An 8,056-nucleotide genomic window follows, 5' to 3' on the forward strand; every position below is an offset into this window, starting at 1 on the left:
TAGAGACACTCAGCTTAAAGAAATCTATAGGGAAGTAAAGACAGAATACAATAAAAGATAACACTCTGTCTGGCCTGGTAGTTCTCAGAATGGTCCACACTGTTCAATCAAAGCTTAAGCCTATATAAATGTGTGGACTGTCTTTCTCTAACAATAAATCTCACCTCCCCTGGGAGCAGTGGGCTTAACAAAGCCTTTTCCTTCAGAAAAGGAACCAATAAACTCATTAACTGTTACTCTCAAACATGTCAAAAATTTCAAAATCAGTTTCCAATGTTGGAAATTATTAGTTAATCTGTTTCACCTTCAATGACAGGTGGCGCTCTCTTTATTGTATTTGCTCTTTGCCCTCCTGACTTTTTATCCTTTCCCCAGATAAATCCCTCAGAAGAGAAGATAAGCAAAGTCAAATACAGGGGTTATAACCAGTCTAAGATTTTTGTTTTTATGGTAGGTAATTTAATATAAACTATAGCTTTTAAAATTCAGCCTCCATTTAGGCTGCTGCTGAGAATTCAATTTACAATCCATTTAGTCATTTTCTCATTCTGTAGGCATTCATGTGTAAGTAGACAAGCAAAAAAATTTATATAATGAAATCAATTTTTGTGAATACAAATTATTTCATTCTGAACATGTATCTATGTCTTCTCTATGAAAATAAAAGTCTTAGATTTCTAAAATCTCAGCTTTGATTCTTTTCAGCAATTCATACATACTTAGCTACCTATATACTTTTTACCGTTGTAGACATTATAATAGTTCCAAAAATTAGCCTCTCCCTTAATAGAGTTCACCATTTGGTTAAGGAGACAATACAGAATCAATATATCAAGGAAAGAAGTTACTGTGGAGATTTGTTAAGGCCAACACATACACCTAAAACAGTTAATAATTATAACTAAAAAGGTAAGGTATAAAAAAAAGGCAATTGTTTAAATAGTTTGAGAAGAGAGAAAGGAATGAGAACTCAAAGAAAACTGATAGAGGAGTTAGTAAATAAACTTTAACCTGAAGAATACCCAGACCTTAAATATGAAAAGCAGAAAGGGAAAGAGCAGCTCACTTATGGAAAAATAGCATAAGCAAAGGAACAAAAAAATAAGCATAGCAAGTTCTCAGGACAATGCAGGAAAAAAAAATGAGAAGAAACCCAATATAACAAAGGGCAGTGGTTGGGGAGGAACAGGAAATAAAACCGGTAAGGTTGCAGAGAGAAAGATTTGAAATTCTAATACACCATGATATGGATTTTTAAATATACATTAAATCCAATAGCTTAATTCTCCAGCTAACTTTGTTCAACCTTGCTAACCTTCCAGAAATCCACAATAAAATTACTAATGGGAGAAATCTTGATCAAGATGCCAGCAAAGATCCTGAGCTTACCAATTCCATGGACACATCAATACTACAACTACAGCTGACCCTTGAACAACACAGAAGTTAGGAGTGCTAACACTCTGCACAGCCCAAAATCCACATATAATTTTTGACTCCCCAAAAACTAATAGCCTACTATTGACTAGAAGCCTTACTGATAATATAAACAGATGATTAACACATATTCTGTATGCTATATGTATTATACACTATATTCTTAGAATAAGGCTAGCAAAATTGAGAAAAATCATAAGGAAAATACATTTACAGTAGTTTACTATACTTATCAAAAAATTCAAGTATAAGTGGACACACACAATGAAACCCCATGTTATTCAAGGGTCAACTGTACATATAGAGCAACACTCTCCAAGGACAACCTGAAGACTAGCAGAACAGCTTTTCCACAACTAAAGGTGTAAATAAAAAGACACATTAGAAGGGTAGATGGGGCTGGGATGTAATCTAGTTAGGACTTATACCCCCATATGGTGACCCACAAGTGTGGAGGTTATCACAAACATAAAGGTCCTCCCTAAGGAGCAAGGGGTTCAAGCCCCACATTGAGTACCCTATCTCTAGGGACATGTACCAGGAGAATGAGATTTGAAATCAACAGGGCTTAACTTGAGGAGAATTGGAAGGCCACAGGAAACCAAGGCTCTACTCCAGAAAGGTTCATACACAAATCCAGTTGTTCTGAGACCCAGCACAAAGGCAGCAGTTAGAAAAGCACCTGGACCATACATAAAGGAGATTTGCTGACTAATGTTAGTGCATATACCAGAGGGGCAGAAATCTATCGAAATTGCCATCAACAGAAGTGCTACCTGGCTTTTTTTTTTTTTTTTTAACTATCCTTCTACCTAGTTGTCCCAGCCAAGTCCCAATTTTTGACATCCTCCATCTATCTTGCAAGCACCACTTGCTACACCCCAGTGTTTCCCTGCAGGCCCACACCAGTACACACTCTCTCCAAAGCAGCTCCTGCCCAACACTTGGTTGACAACTTCAGCCAAGGCCAAGACCAACAACCATGTAAAATGGCTCCTGGGGAAGCCAGCCTTGTCTATTAGTACACTACAACAGGTGGCCAAGCATCATAGCCAGTCATGCTAGGGGCTAGCCTCACCTACTAGCATGCCCACAATAGTCACAGCTCAGCCACAACAGGAGGGTGCATACAGCCCACAGATGGGATACCCCTAGAATACCTGCTTCTAGTCACCAGCAGATTGTACTTCTGGACCCCACAGTACACCTTCTATATAAAGCCACTTCTTCAAGACTGAGAGACATGGCTAATCTAGTTAATACATAGAAACACAGAGATTCAGGAAAAATGACAAGACAGAGAAATATGTTCCAAACAAACGAACAAAGCAAAACCTCAAAATAAGAACTAAACAAAATAGAGATTAGTAATCTACCTGATAAAGAGTCCAAAGTAATGATTATAAAGATGCTCACTGGGATGCCTGGGTGGCTCAGTGGTTGAGCATTTGCCTTCGGCCCAGGGTGTGATCCTGGAGTCCTGGGATCAAGTCCCACATCAGGCTCCCTGCAGGGAGCCTGCTTCTCCCTCTGCCTGTGTCTCTGCCTCTCTCTCTCTCTGTGTCTCGAATGAATGAATGAATGAATGAATGAATAAATAAAATATTTTTAAAAATAAAAATAAAGATGCTCACTGAACTAAGGAGAAAAACAGATGAACATAGTGAGAACTTCAAAATTTTAAAAAATAATCATAGCTAAAAAAAATCATAGCTGAAGAATACAATAACTACAATGAAAAAAAAAACTAGAGGGAATCAATATCAGATCAGATGGTGCAGAAGAACAAATCATCAATCTGGAAGTCAGGTTAATAGAAATCACCCAAACTGAACAGAAGAAAGAAGAAAGAAAGAGAGAGAGAGAAAGAAAAAGAGAGACAGAGAAAATGAAAAAAGACAGAGAAAGAAAGAAAAATTTTTTAAATGAGGATTATTTAAGGGACCTCTAGGATAGCATAAAGAATAGTTAATATTTGCATTATAACATTCCAAAAGAAGAGAGAGAGAAAGGGGCAGAAAATTTATTTGAAGAAATATAGCTGAAACTTTCCCAAACTTGGAAACGCAAACAGACATCAAGGTCTAGGAAGCATGGAGAGCTCCAAACAAGGTGGACTCAAAGAGGTTCACACTAAGACACATAAATAAAATCTCAAAAAATAAAGAGAATTTTAAAAGAAGAGAAAAAAAAAACTAATTACATACAAAGAAGCACCATTAGACAATCAGCTGATAGTTCAGCATAAACTTTGTAGGCCAGAAGGGAGTGACACTACATATTCAAAGTGCTGAAAGGAAAAAAACCTACAACCAAGAATATTCTACACAACAAGGCTATTATTCAGAATTTAAAAAGGGGTAGAGTTTCCCAAACAAAAGGAAAAGAGTTCATCAGCACTAACCCAGACTTACATAAATATCAAAGGAACTCCTTTTTTTAAAGTTGTTATTTATTTACTTGAGAGAGAGAGAACACAAATGGGGGGGGGGAGGGGGCAGAGGGCAAAGGAGAGGGAGAAGCAGACTCCCCGCTGAGCAGGGAGCTTGACTCCAGGCTTAATCCCAGGACCTTGAGATCATGACCTGAGCCAAAGATACTTAACCAACTTAGCCACCCAGTCATCCCTCAAAGGAACTTCTTTAAGTGAAAGACAAATGGCCATAACTAGAAGTTGAAAATTAGAAATAAAAAACCTCACTCATAAAAGAAAATATATAGGATATATATTTAGTAGAAGATTTAGTAGAGGTATATAGTAGGGGATCAATCACTCATAAAGCTAGTATGAAGGTTAAAAAACAATATTAGTAAAATCAAATATATCTAAATTAGCTAAGAAAAAAACAAAATAAAAAATATAAAATATAATATCAAAAACATAAAACATGAGGGGGGAGTAACAATGTAGTGCCTTTGGAATGCAGTTAAACTTAAGTGACTATCAACCTAAAACAGACCGCTATATAGATACATTGTTGTTTGTGAACCTCATGGTAACCACAAACCAAAAACCTGTAATAGATACATTAAAAAAAAAAAAAAAACAAAGAAAGAAATACAAGCATAACACTAAAGAAAGTCATCAAATCACAAGGGAAGAAAACAAGAGAAAAAGAAAAATGAGAACAACTGCAAAAAGCAGAAAACAATTAACAAAATGGGAAAATGTACATACCTATCAATAATTACTTTAAATGCAAATAAACGCTCCAATCAAAAGACATGGCTAAATGGATTAAAAAACAGCAACAAGATTCATCTGTATGTGCTACAAAAGATTCACTTTAGACCTCAAGACACACAGACTGAAAGTAAAAGTTTGAAAAAAGATATTCATGTAAAAAGAAATGAAAAGAAAGCTGGGGTAACATTAATTATATCAGATAAATTAGACTTTACAACAGGCTGCAAAAAGAGAAAAAGAAGGTATTATATAAAGGGAAAGGGCTCAATCCAGTAAGAGGGTATAACAATTATAAATATCTATGCACTCAACACAGGAGCACCTAAATATATAAAGCAAATACTGACTGACACAAAGGGAGAAATTGAAAGTAATACAAAAATACTAATAGACTTTAACATCCCATTTGCATCAATGGGTAGATCATCCAAATAGAAAACTACTATGGAAGCATCAGCCTTAAATAACACACTAAATCAGATAAACTTAATACATAAATAGAGGACACTGCAACCAAAAACAGCAGAATACACATTCTCCTCAAATGTACATGAAACATTCTCCAAGATAGATCACATATTAAGCCACAAACAAGTCTCAAAAAATTTTAAAAGATTATAATCATATCAAGCATCTTTTTCCTGTCACAGAAATATGAAACTAGAAATCAATCACAATAAAAAAAAAAAACTAGAAAAACACAAACAGATGGAGGCTAAAAGACATGCTACTAAACACCCAAGGAGTCAACAAAGAAATCAAAGAGGAAATTAAAAATTACCTGGAGACAAATGAAAATAGAAACACAATGTTCCAAAATCTATGGGGTACAGTAAATGTAGTCCTAAGAGGGAAGTTTATAGTGATACAGGCCTATCTCACGATAAAAGAAAAATCTCAATAAAAATTTTTCAGTTTTTAGTTTTTAATGAACTTGTAAAAAAGCTCTCATTTCAAAATAAAAACAGAATCCCAGATCATATAGATGTTTACAGTGATTACATTTATCTAAGCAACATACATACATGTTCACTTGTAAGATGTTAACTAAACTTCTGTGACAAATATGCTTTTTAATACCAAGAACATTATAGAGTTAATGCAGAATCCTAAAGATAATCTAGTAGTCACTAAGTTTTTCTGAAGTCTTCACTTTAGATGCTGTTATTTCTAGCACACGGAAGCAGGCAGAGTCTTTCACCTGCTCAAACACTGGACTCTTTGGTTGCTACCATATCAGCTGGCTGGCAAACAAGAAGCCAACCATTTTAAGAATGTTTTAAGTGAATAACTTGCAAACCCCAGGGACGGATGAACCCTAAGAATGCACAATTGTGAGCATTTACAACCATCACAACTGTGGCTGAAGACTGTTCATGCCGTTCTTCTGAAATGAGATCTCAAAGCAGTATAGTTCAAAACAAAAGATTTAACAAAAAATTGTCTTATGCACAATTTCTCCACCAATTTGTGTCAACCATTTTGTTAACTTTTCCACTTGAAAAAAATGCAATAGAAAACTGGACACCATGTTTCACTATCTCAGTTAATATTCACAGTTACAACTCGGGACACGGCATCACCAATGCTGCCCAGAGCCAGTTTATACTGAAATTAAGTTCTTTGCACAAAGTAAATGGTTGTTCACAACCATTGGCTAGTGTACATATGAACAAAAATTGCTAGAATTGGGGAGAAACAAACGCTGCTCCAGTCATCTGCTCTGCTTCTTCTGTTCCTTAATTCACGGTTAGAAACCTGTGGGGGTTTGGGCCTGCTGACCCTGCCCACTTGAAGAGGTCACCGACTGTGCTGCTTTCTGCTTTAACGTTGCCCAATCAAATGTGTAGTCATATTGGTGGTTCAGGGTCCTAAAGAGAATTCGGAATAGCTGCCTCGGATACAGGTAATCCGGGGCTTCCTCAAAGCATAGCCCACGACAATAGTTTAAGTATGTGGCAAATTTTGCAGGAAACCCCTTACAGAAAACTTCGACAGGAGTGGATATCTTTTCACCAATCTTTTCATATTTTTGCTTTTTTGTTGCAGCCTTCAGTCCTTGCCGTGGCAGGCTGGTTCTATTAAAATACATCAAAACATATCCTAATGATTCCATGTCATCTCGGCGACTCTGTTCAATACCAAGATGTGCGCTGATGCTAGCATATCGGGCAGGGCCAGTGAGATTTTTATCATCTCTGTATGGTATGTGTTGCCTTGTCCTGTTGTTCTGTACTTTTTGGCCAAACCAAAATCAATATGGAATAATTTATTACAGTGACGCCCAGTACCCATTAGGAAGTTACCTGGTTTAAGGTCTCTGTAAAATTCTTCGTATGCACATACTCAATTCTACTGATCATCTGGTCAGCTAATGGAAGTACAGTTTTCATTGTGAACCTTCTTTTTTTTTTTTCCTTAAGATTTTATTTATTTATTTAGGAGAGACACACAGAGAGAGAGAGAGACACAGGCAGAGGGAGAAGCAGGCTCCATGCAGGGAGCCCCACGAGGGACTCGATCCCAGGACCCCAGGATCACGCCCTGGGCTGAAGGCAGCGCCAACCGCTGAGCCACCCGGGCTGCCCCACTGTGAACCTTCTTGAACAGAAATCGAAGAGGTCTTGGAGACGGGTCCGAGAAGATCCATAACTAGCACACCGCAGGCTTTCTCCTGACCCTACCACCGTACGTGGGGGTTGCCCACCCCGCCTTGAAGATGCGGGGAAGACTCCTCCTCAGAGTCTAGCTTCACTGCCACTTCCTCGCCGTTGGTAATGTTGATCCAGATAAACGTCCCCGAAGGAGCCAGACCCGACCTTCCGTACCAGCTTGTATTTCCCTCCCACAGTGAATTCGGCCTTGGAGCCGCTGCTGCCCGCCATCCTGAGAGACGAAGGTGGAGGCTGGGGCTGAGCCCCGACACCTCTGAGGGGAGCACGGAGGCCTCTGCGGCTCGTCCGCGGAACAAGGCTGCGGCGGAGGGCGGCAGGAAACGCACAACGTCGGCTCTTCCAAGGCGTTACGGGGCCCGGAATCGGCCGAGGGGACCGACCACCGCGGCTCAGTCAGGGGCCGCAGTTTGCGAGGGGGCGTTCTCGCGGTTACCAGACCCGACCACTCGTTTCTGGGCGGCCGCCGGGCTCGCTTTTACGGCGACGTCGCGAGCTGGAAAAGCGGCGCGGTGGTTTACGGCGGAGATATCGCTGGCCCGCTGCGGCGGCTCCCGCCCGGAGGGACCCCTGTCACCACGCCGACGCCGACGCCGACGCCGCCATCTTGTTACTCCGGCTCCAGCCAACACCTCAATAAAAAATTTAACTATATACCCTGAATAAACTAGAAAAATATAAGGCATAAAGTTGGTAGAAGAAAGGAAGGAAATAATAAAGATCTGAGAAGAAATAAATGAGACACTGAAAAAATAGAGAA

The 8,056-nt window shown here is 39.0% G+C and overlaps 1 pseudogene; it reads right to left on the bottom strand.

Moving 5' to 3' along the window:
• Positions 1-6,374: 6,374 nt before the first annotated feature.
• LOC129508835 (casein kinase I-like) lies at positions 6,375-7,509 on the bottom strand (annotated as a pseudogene).
• Positions 7,510-8,056: the final 547 nt, after the last annotated feature.

The sequence above is a fragment of the Nyctereutes procyonoides genome, unplaced genomic scaffold (genome assembly GCF_905146905.1).
Source record: "Nyctereutes procyonoides isolate TBG_1078 unplaced genomic scaffold, NYPRO_anot_genome, whole genome shotgun sequence".
Lineage (NCBI taxonomy): Eukaryota > Metazoa > Chordata > Mammalia > Carnivora > Canidae > Nyctereutes > Nyctereutes procyonoides.